Source organism: Rhinoraja longicauda, chromosome 34 (genome assembly GCF_053455715.1).
Source record: "Rhinoraja longicauda isolate Sanriku21f chromosome 34, sRhiLon1.1, whole genome shotgun sequence".
Lineage (NCBI taxonomy): Eukaryota > Metazoa > Chordata > Chondrichthyes > Rajiformes > Arhynchobatidae > Rhinoraja > Rhinoraja longicauda.
Window position 1 is genome coordinate 15,663,599 of NC_135986.1, and position 11,151 is coordinate 15,674,749.

General features: G+C 47.6%; 3 non-coding genes across 3 annotated transcripts; 1 reads left to right on the top strand and 2 right to left on the bottom strand.

The window, feature by feature from the left end:
- The first annotated feature begins 700 nt into the window (after nucleotides 1-700).
- On the top strand, nucleotides 701-772 carry trnag-ucc (transfer RNA glycine (anticodon UCC)). Its single transcript has one exon. It is a non-coding gene; the product is annotated as a tRNA-Gly (tRNA).
- Nucleotides 773-1,695: 923 nt separating this feature from the next.
- trnam-cau (transfer RNA methionine (anticodon CAU)) lies at nucleotides 1,696-1,767 on the bottom strand. Its single transcript has one exon. It is a non-coding gene; the product is annotated as a tRNA-Met (tRNA).
- Nucleotides 1,768-9,482: 7,715 nt separating this feature from the next.
- On the bottom strand, nucleotides 9,483-9,564 carry trnas-cga (transfer RNA serine (anticodon CGA)). The gene has a single exon. It is a non-coding gene; the product is annotated as a tRNA-Ser (tRNA).
- Between the last annotated feature and the right edge of the window lie 1,587 nt (nucleotides 9,565-11,151).

The following is an 11,151-nucleotide window of genomic DNA, read 5'->3' on the forward strand; positions in this document are numbered from 1 at the left end:
TCGAGGCCCTTCTTCAGACTAGTCAGGGGAAAGCAAAACGGGAGATATAGGCAGTGATGTAGAGAGATATAGAACAAATGAATGCAAAAAAGTAACGATGATAAAGGAAAAAGACCATTGTTAGCTCTTTGGAAGGTGACAACGGGAACCCGGTGCGACTTCCGTGGGGGAGGGATGGAGAGAGAGGGAGTGCAGGGGTTACTTTGTTAGATAAATCAATATTCATACAACTGAGTTGTAAGATGCCCAAGGGCAATATGAGATGCTGTTCATCCAATTTGCGATTAGCCTCACTCTGACAATGGAGGAGCCCTAGGACAGAAAGGTCAATGTGGGAATAGGAAGGGAAATTAAAGTGTTTGGCAACCCGGAGATCAGGTAGGTCCAGGCGGACTGAGCGAAGGTGTCCAGCGGAACGATCGCCCAGTCTACTTTTGGTCCTGCCGATGTATAAGAGTCCACATGTTGAAAAACGGATACAATGGATGAGTTTGGAGGAAGTGCAAGTGAACCTTCGCCTAAACTGAAAGGACTGTCGGGGTTCCTGGACAGAGTCGAGGGAGGAGGTATCAGTACAGCTGGAACTGCAACAGTGTGAGAAATGATCCGTCAGGAAAGAGCGCGGGGACTGATCATCAAGACACAAAGCCACATGGTGCTGGAGATCATTCGGCACCCGAATATACTGCGGCACCTCACAGCGATGGTGGTATAGTGGTGAGCATAGCTGCCTTCCAAGCAGTTGACCCGGGTTCGATTCCCGGCCATCGCAATTTGAGCAATTTTAGTTCTTTAACATTGGAAATGATAGAAACGAACTTCATACAGAACACGATTTGTGCAGAGCTCGATGGGCAGAGAGGACTGTTACGGCAAATTCACGTGCAACTTCTTAAATCCTCTCGGATCTTTCGCTCCCTTTGAATGCGATTCCATCGCCATTTGGTAAATCCATCAGCGGATCAGCGCAAATTCCTGTTCTCATTCTGTTGCAGATTCCCAGAGCAAACTCGGACACATCCCAACACGACAATGCGATCAATTCACACCGAGTAACGCTAATCTCCTCATCGCCAGCTGTCTTTCTATGTTTCTCCCGTGGAATCTCTCCCCTCGCTCCCCCTTCATTCCGACACAGACTTCTGCACTGAGAGATGTAGCAGAAACAGGCCTTTCGGTCCCAAATATCCATTCCAACCATCAGGTATCCATCCGTACTAAACGCCTTTAACAGTACCGACTCTATCTTCAATGCCTTGGTGATTCAAGGGCGAGAGATACATAAACACTGTGAGAATCCCCACCACCCACACATGGGGTCGGATCCAGATTTCAACTTCCGTGGACGCGGCGTGGGGATGGAATGACCTTCCGAAGCCCCTCATCAGTAGGTGAACCCCAATCAGGTCTCTCGCACACTCGGCTCCCTGGACAATAAACCCAATCTTTCCAGTCTCGCCTTTTGACCGATCCGCGCCACCTCGGGCAACATGTTGGTGCATCCCCTGCACCCTCCCCTTTGCACTCTGAGACCCATTCATTCCCTCTGCTCCTCGGGAATATCCCCACTGTTATCCGCGCGGCTGTCATTGGTTTATCATCGTTTTAACCATCTTTACCGGTTTTATTTGTTGATCTGGAAGAAATGCGGATTCCTTTGGCAAATGCGGAATGGAAAATAAAAGCCGAGTTAAATAGCAGAGGATAGTTTCGATCTATCGACCTCTGGGTTATGGGCCCAGCACGCTCCCGCTGCGCCACTCTGCTAGTGAGTATCACGTAAACAAGTGCGTTATGTTGTTCTCTTGTGAACGTTGCATCTTCCCTTGTTTTCTTTTGTCGTTTACTCTACCGGCATCATATGGTCCCCCTTGCTAGCCTTGTCTTTTTGTCCTGACCTAGTTATCTTCTACTGTATTGATCCGCAACTATGACAATTCATTCCCTTCGCAGATGCTGCAGAGCCTGCTGAATTTCTCCAAGTCACGGCGGTGTGCGGCTTGGGCGCAGGTGCTGAGCGCGATGCCTCCTTGATTTTGTTAATGGCTGTGGTCGCAGGTTTGGGAAATGTTATTCCAGTGGTCCTGGACTGGAAGTGCCATGTTTATAATAGGCAATACACACTGATACACATTGCACCACCTCATGCCAAAGGTGCGCGGTGAATATATTGTGAACTTGATTGGATGCGAATCAAGGGAGCAGCTTTCTCCTGGATGGTGTTCAAATTTCAAATTTTATGGAGAAGAGCGTTTTATGCAAATTAGGAGTGTTTTACTTAAGATCATGAAAATGCCTTGTGATAGGAATGTGTCGGAAAGAAGTGATGATGCTGGTTTAAATCGAAGGCAGACACACAATGCTGGAGTAACTCAGCGGGTCAGGCAGCATCTCTGGAGAGAAGGAATGGGTGACGTTTCGGGTCGAGACCCTTCTTCGGACTGATGTCAGGAGAGTGGGCGGGACAGAGATAGAATGTAGTGGGAGACAGTAAGACTGGTGGGAGAACTGGGAATGGGGAGGTGATGGAGAGAGAGGGAAAGCAAGGGGTATTTGAAGTTACAGATGTCAATGTTCATACTGCTGGGGTGTAAGCTACCCAAGTGAAATATGAGGTGCTGTTCCTCCAATTTGCGCTGGCCTCACATGAAGGAGCCCAGGACAGAAAGGTCAGATTGGGAATGGGAGAGGGAGTTAAAGTGTTGAGCAACCGGGAGATCAGGTAGGTTCAGGCGGACTGAGCGGAGGTGTTCAGTGAAAGGATCGCTGAGTTTGCGGTTGGTCTCGCCGATGTCCAGAAGTTGACACCTGGAACAGCGGATACAGTAAATGGGGTTGGAGGAAGTATAAGTGAACCTCTGCCTCGCCTGAAAGGACTGTCGGGGTCCTTGGATGGAGCTGATGGGTGAGGTGAAGGGGGCAGGTGTTGCATCTCAGGGAGGGGGTGGTTTGGGTGGGAAGAGACGAGTTGACCAGGAAATTGCAGAGGGAACGGTCTCTGCGGAAAGCAGAAAGGGGTGGAGATGGGAAGATGTGGCCGTTGGAGGTGTTGTAGAATTATATGCTGTATGCGACGGCTGGTGAGGTCAAGTCCTTGTTGCGAAGGGGGGGGGGGCAACAGCGGAGCTGCGGGATATCGAGGTGACCCTAGTGAGAGCCTCATCTATAATGGAAGAGGGGAACCCTCGTTTCCGAAAGAATGAGGACATCTCCGCCGCCGCCAATTTATATTCAAACCACTGTATTATGCAAAATAATTCGGTCAAACAAAAATATAGCCAAAGAAAACAGGAAACATCCTTGAATTTTCATCGGACTGAACTAATTGCTTGGGTTCGCGCCCGTAGGAGCGACCCGATACATGGAATACGTGCGACTGTTTACCCTTTTACGTGGTCGCTTATTTCAAAATTCAACTGAGCATTGGCAAACCGAGCACAATTGTGCGCACATTAATATTGTTGTGTGTTGGGAACCTCTCCATTCACGGCATTCTAACGTATCCGTAGAATTTGGAGCAAATTCTGTATTTTTATTTTGTGTACGTGAACATTCTGAGGCACTGACCCAACTATTCTGCTGCCCAACAACTCCTTCTGCGAGGTTTTAAATCGCATTTTCATGAATCCATGAATTATATTTATGTAGGCGAGAAAATATTTTATACTCTGGATAGATACATTTCCGGCCGACATCCATTCCACGGACCGAGGAACGCATCACACACCAATTCAGCACAACTAGTCGGGTAAAGACGGAATTTCGGCTTGGTAAACGGCTTCACCTATTCCAGTCACTTTGCACAGTACTTTTGTCAGGGGTTTTGCTTCTCTCGGAGCAACAGTGAAAATAACCATATAATATAATAAACATATAACAACTACAGCACGGAAACAGGCCCGTTCGGCCCTACCAGTCCACGCCGACCACTCTCCCTGACCTAGTCTCATCTACCTGCACTCAGACCATAACCCTCTAATCCCCTCTTATCCATATACCTATCCAATTTACTCTTAAATAATAAAATCGAGCCTGCCTCCACCACTTCCACCGGAAGCCCATTCCATACAGCCACCACCCTCGGAGTAAAGAAGTTACCCCTCATGTTACCCCTAAACATTTGTCCCTCAATTCTGAAGCTTTGTCCCCTTGTTGGAATCTTCCCCACTCTCAAAGGGAAAAGCCTACCCATGTCAACTCTGTCCGTCCCTCTCAAATTTTTAAAAACCTCTATCAAGTCCCCCCTCAACCTTCTACGCTCCAAAGAATAAAGACCCAACCTGTTCAACCTCTCTCTATAGCTTAAGTGCTGAAACCCAGGCAACATTCTAGTAAATCTCCTCAGTACCCTCTCCATTTTGTCGACATCCTTCCTATAATTTGGCGACCAGAACTGCACACCATACTCCAGATTCGGCCTCACCAATGCCCTGTACAATTTTAACATTACATCCCAACTTCTATACTCGATGCTCTAATTTATAAAGGCAAGCATACCAAACGCCTTCTTCACCACCCTATCCACATGAGATTCCACCTTCAGGGAACAATGCACAGTTATTCCCAGATCCCTCTGTTCCACTGCATTCCACAATTCCCTACCATTTACCCTGTACGTCCTATTTTGATTTGTCCTACCAAAATGCAGCACCTCACACTTATCAGCATTAAACTCCATCTGCCATCTTTCAGCCCACCCTTCCAAAAGGCCCAAGTCTCTCTGTAGACTTTGAAACTCTACTTCATTATTAACTACACCACCTATCTTAGTATCATCTGCATATTTACTAATCCAATTTGACACACCATCATCCAGATCATTAATGTAAATGACAAACAACAGTGGACCCAACACAGATCCTTGGGGTACTCCACTAGACACTGGCCTCCAACCTGACATACAATTGTCAACCATTACCCTCTGGTATCTCCCATTCAGCCATTGTTGAATCCATCTTGCAACCTCACTATTAATACCCAACGATTTAACCTTCTTAATCAACCTTCCATGTGGAACCTTGTCAAATGCCTTACTGAAGTCCATATAGACAACATCCACAGCCTTGCCCTGATCAATTTCCCTGGTAACCTCTTTAAAAAATTCAAGAAGATTAGTCAAACATGACCTTCCAGGCACAAATCCATGTTGACTGTTTCTAGTCAGGCCTTGTTTATCCAAATAATTATATATAATGTCCCTAAGTATCTTTTCCATTAATTTTCCCACCACATACGTCAACTAACCAGTCTATAATTGCTAGGTTTACTTTTAGAACCTTTTTTAAACAAAGGCACAACACGCGCAATGCGCCAATCTTCCGGCACCATCCCCGTTTCTAATGACGTTTGAAATATTTCCGTCATAGCCCCTGCTATTTCTGCACTAACTTCCCTCAATGTCCTAGGGAATATCCTATCAGGACCTGGAGACTTATCCACTTTTATATTTTTCAAAAGTGTCCGTACCTCCTCTTCTTTAATCCTCATAATTCCCATCACTACTCTACTTGTTTCGCTTACCTCACATAATTCAATATCCTTCTCCTCGGTGAATACCGAAGAAAAGAAATTGTTTAATATCTCCCCCATTTCTTCCGGCTCAGCACATAGCTGTCCACTCTGACTCTCTAATGGACCAATTTTATCCCTCGCTATCCTTTTGCTATTGACATATCTGTAGAACCCCTTGGGGTTTACTTTTACATTACTTGCCAAAGCAGGCTCATATCTTTTTTTCGCTTTTAAAATTTCCTTCTTAAGATTCCTTTTACATTCTTTATATTCCTCAAGAACCTCATTTACTCCCTGCCGCTTATATTTATTGTATATCTCCCTCTTTTTCCGAACCAAGTGTCCAATTTCCCTGGAAAACCACGGCTCTTTCAAATTATTATTCTTTCCTTTCCGCCGAACAGGGACATAAAGACTCTGTACTCTCAAAATTTCACCTTTAAATATCCTCCATTTCTCTATTATATCCTTTTCATAAAACAAAAAGTTCCATTTCACTCCTTTTAAATCCTTTCTCATCTCCTCAAAATTAGCCTTTCTCCAATCCAAAATCTCAACCCTTGGTCCAGATTTGACCTTCTCCATAATTATACTAAAACTAATGGCATTGTGATCACTAGACCCAAAGTGCTCCTCAACACATACCTCCGTCACCTGACCCGTCTCATTTCCTAACAAGAGGTCCAACACTGCCCCTTCTCTGGTAGGTACCTCTACGTATTGCTGCAAAAAAACTATCCTGCACACATTTTACAAACTCCAAACCATCCAGCCCTTTAACAGAATGTGATTCCCAGTCTATATACGGAAAATTGAAATCACCCACAATCACTACTCTGTGCTTACTACTAATATCTGCTATCTCCTTACATATTTGCTCTTCCAATTCTCGTTCCCTATTTGGCGGTCTATAATACACCCCTATAAGTGTTGCTAAACTTTTCTCATTTCTGAGTTCCACCCAAACAGCCTCCCTAATCGAGCCTTCTAGTCTGTCCTGCCAAAGCACTGCTGTGATATCCTCCCTGACAAGCAATGCAACACCCCCACCTCTTGCCCCTCCGATTCTATCACATCTGAAACAATGAAATCCTGGAATATTTAATTGCCAATCGCAACCCTCCTGCAACCATGTTTCACTGATCGCCACAACATCATACTTCCAGATGGCAATCCAGGCTCTAAGCTCATCCACCTTTCTTACAATGCTCCTAGCATTAAAATATACACATTTAAGGGACCCATCATTTCTTATTCTCAGTTTATTTCTTTTCACTTTTTTCTCTCCTACATATTGGGTCTGAGTGTTTCCCTTTTCTGCCTCCTGCCTCACACACTGCCTATTAGCTATCTGTGTTTGAGTCCCTCCCCCCAACCGTACTAGTTTAAAGTCTCCGCAATTACCTTAGCAAATCTCCCCGCCAGGATATTGGTTCCTCTCAGGTTCAGATGCAACCCGTTCATTTTGTACAGGTCATACTTCCCCCAGAAGAGGTCCCAATGATCCAGAAATTTGAATCCCTGCTCCCTGCACCAGTTCCTCAGCCACGTATTTATCCTCCACCTCACTCCATTCCTATTCTCACTATCGCGTGGCACAGGCAGTAAGCCTGAGATTATTGCTTTGGAAGTCCTTTTTTTTAACTCTCTTCCTAGCCCCCTAAATTCTCCTTTCAGGACCTCTTCCCTTATCCTACCTATATTGTTGGTACCTATATGTACCACGACCTCTGGCTCCTCTCCCTCCCCTTTCAGGATATCCTGGACACGCTCAGACACATCCCGGACACCGGCACCAGGGAGGCAAACCACCATCCGGGTCTCCCGACTGCGTCCACAGAATCGCCTATCTGACCCCCTCGCTATAGAGTCCCCTATTAGTATCGCTCTCTTCTTCCTTTCCCTACCCTTCTGAGCAACAGGGCCGGACTCCTTGCCAGAGGCCCGGGCACCGTCGCTGCCCCCAGGTAGGCTGTCCCCCCCAACAGTACTTAAACAGGAGTACTTATTTCCAAGGGGTACAGCCACCGGGGTACTCTCTAGTCCCTGCCTCTGCTCCTTGCCCCCCCTAACCGTGACCCACTTGTCTACCTCCCGTGGTCTTGGAGTGACCACCTCTCTGTAACTCCTATCTATAATCACCTCACTCTCCCTGACCAGACGGAGGTCATCAATCTGCCGCTCCAGGTTCCTAATACGGTCCCTTAGGAGCCCCATCTCGTCGCACCTGGCGCAGATGTGGATGTCTGGAAGACTATCAGACTCCCAGATTCCCCACATCCGACACCCAGAACAATAAACTGCCCTGGCACTCATACTCCCCAAACAAAGCCCCGTGCTCGGTTTCTAAACCTACTGCCCGGCCGCTGCTCCAACCGCTCCAACCGCCCACCCAAAAGAACTGAGTGATTTCCTGGGAGAGGCGAAAAACCGGATTAAAAACCCAGGCCAATTTGGGAGAAAAAAAATCCGGGAAATTCCTCTCCGACCCCAAGCTAGGCGATCGAAACTTGTCCGGGAGATCACACAGGTCTTACTCCTTACTATCCCCACACAATACTTCCCAAGCAACACAGCTTGGTGCTGCTGCTGCCTGCTTGCTGCTGGCTGCTGGCTGCTGCTGCTGGCTGTTGGCTGCTGGCTGCTGCTGCTGCTAGCTGCTGGCTGCTGGCTGCTGGCTGCTGCTGCTGGCTGCTGTTGCTGGCTGCTGGCTGCTGCTGCTGGCTGCAGGCTGCTGCTGCTGGCTGCTGGCTGCTGCTGCTGGCTGCTGGCTGCTGCTGCTGCTAGCTGCTGGCTGCTGGCTGCTGGCTGCTGCTGCTGGCTGCTGTTGCTGGCTGCTGGCTGCTGCTGCTGGCTGCAGGCTGCTGCTGCTGGCTGCTGGCTGCTGCTGCTGGCTGCTGGCTGCTGCTGCTGGCTGCTGCTGCTGGCTGCTACAAGCTGCTGCTGGCTGCTGGCTGCTGCTGGCTGCTACATGCTGCTGATATAACCGTGTCACTCCGTTCCGTACTTGTACTGATGGAATCATTTGGGCTTCCTTGGACTAAGTAATGCGTTGGAGTTACAAAGTGTGCCGATGGGGGAAGGAGGAATGGATGGGTTGGGGAAACCGAGCGCTTGGAGAACTACTTCCGGAAACAAAGGCGCTGATGATGTACTAACTCCACTTCTTTTTAACAGAATTTTGCGGTGGCCCTTCCTGTGTCCGACACCATTTCAGTAACCGGAACTTAAACTTGATGCTTTATCGGTAGCTGAAATCCCCGGCAACACTTGCAGCGTGTGACAGCTCGGATGACCAGTACTGTCTGACAGCGGCCCGCATCCCGCTCGTATTTGCCGCTGTTTCGCGTCTCACTCCGCGTTTTAGTTCACTGAGATCTGCAACCGTGTAATTGACATCCATTCAGCTTAGTAGCGATGGGCTTTCGATAAGGCATTGGACACAGAATCTAATGACAGTCCCCCATGAAGTCGCGGATTCCTTCCTCCTAGGGGGCAGAATCAGAGGGGAGCTCCTGGATTCGGATGGGTTCAGTCAGAACTGCACACGACCAGGGTTAAAAACAGTTCAGTGACAGGAGCAAGATGAATCCACCCCCTACCTTTTGTACATAAGGTTCAGCAGCTGATATGGCGTTTTATTTTCCTTTCCGTCTTATTTAGTCATCGAATTTTGAATAAGATGACGGCACCAACCCAATGAGCAACAGCCCGTTCCCCCACTAGGAACTTTTGAGCCTCAATCCGCTCTCGGAGGGAATCTGCGCCACATATATGCGACAGCACAATTATCTCAGCTCCCATCGCCTGAACAGCGAAGGGAAGCGACTGCCCAATTCAGAGGTCGCCAAACCCAAACAGGAGGACCCGGTGAATCTGGAGGGGAATATGTGAGGCCTCATGAGACCTGAAAGTGAAGTAAAAATGTGAGCAGTAGTCGGCCGTTCAGCACCAGGCGCTGAAGATGATGTCGCTGCGAGCAGGGTTCGAACCTGCGTGGGGAATCCCCATTGGATTTCGAGTCCAACGCCTTAACCACTCGGCCATCGCAGCTCTCTTGGTCTCATTTGCTGCACCCCGATTCAGAAAAAATAGCGCTGTGAGAAATAGTAATTGGTGTATATGTTGGTCTGGGTTTGAAATGTTGTCTCCTTTGTTGTTTGTACACAAATAAAACGGCAGACGATGCTAAGCAGCGTTCCAATGACAATTGAATAATTGGCCGATATTGCATTGTTTTCGCACGGTTAGCAAGGAAAACGCGTGGACACTGATTCGTTCCTGCCTTCTGTACCAATTATGAAGAGGTTTCGTACGGCCCAAATTTTGTCTATTCCCAGTTATTCTCCGTCATTAATATGTACAATGGCGCTCAGCCGAGTTGTTCAATTTTCCTTATTTTATGCTATTGTAACACTTTCATATCTGAAGAAGGGTGACGACCCGAAATGTCACCCATTCCATCTCTTCAGTGATGCTGCCTGTCCCGCTGAGTTACTCCAGTTATTTGTGTCTATCTTCGGTTTAAACCAGCATCTGCAGTTCAATCTTACACGCTTTTATATCTCTCTTGCTTTTGTATGAAAGTGGCCCGCAGCCGGATTTACCTATTCCACGGTATTTCATCCGCCTGGTGGCTATTCAGTCGTCTCGGCAAGTTCCTTCATTGCTCCCTGAATTACTCCATACGCGTGATTGTAAATGATTCGTTTTCCATTACTCCTGAGAAGTCAAAATGCCCAGCCAGTGGAGAAACGACGCGTCACGTCACGAGGAACGATGAACGAAACACCAGACGTTCAGGTGAGCACTGATGAATGCTTAGATTTGAAGCTGTTCTCTCAGACGGTTAATTCACCCGATGCACAAATAGGATATGGCTCATTTGAGTGATATCACGTCACTTCACGCAATGGGTAAAAGCAAACGTCCATCCGGTGGCATGTGTACGTTTAAATCCATTAATCCTGATAGGTATTATTCCCATGGTGTCACCGTAAACACATCAAACCGCTTTCTATCAGAAACCGACCGCTGGTGTATGATGTCACCGAGATGAGTATAAACGAGGGACCTGTTGCAACTAAAGATCCTCGTGAGGTAACCGGAGTAATTGGTAAACGATACAACATTAACAATCTTTGCAAAAGAACGCCGGTCTGGAATTATTACTTTCGTTTAAGTATCATCGGATGTGTTCTTTCAACATAGAGGCAATCGATCAGCTCTGCCGCTGAGCATCATCTAACAGGGCACGGTGAAGTGTTCAGACTAATAATCAGATCAGCAGGTCCTCAGTTCTCGGGTGGGGTGGAACAGTCCCGCGCTCCTTCGTGACGGATCATTTCTCACTCTGCTGCAGGTCTACATTCACTATACCTCCTCCCTCGATTCTGTCCAGAGACCCCGACAGTCCTTTCAGGTTAGGCAAAGGTTCACTTGCACCTCCTCCAAACTCATCTACTTTATCCGTTGTTCAACATGTGGATTCTCATACATCGGCGAGACGAAACGTAGACTGGGCGATCATTGAGCTGAACACCTCGACAGGGGAGACCGAAGTCAGGAAGAGCCGTAGTGGTCGGTGACTCCATAGTCCGAGGGACGGACAGAAGATTCTGTGGCAGCAGGAGGGACTTG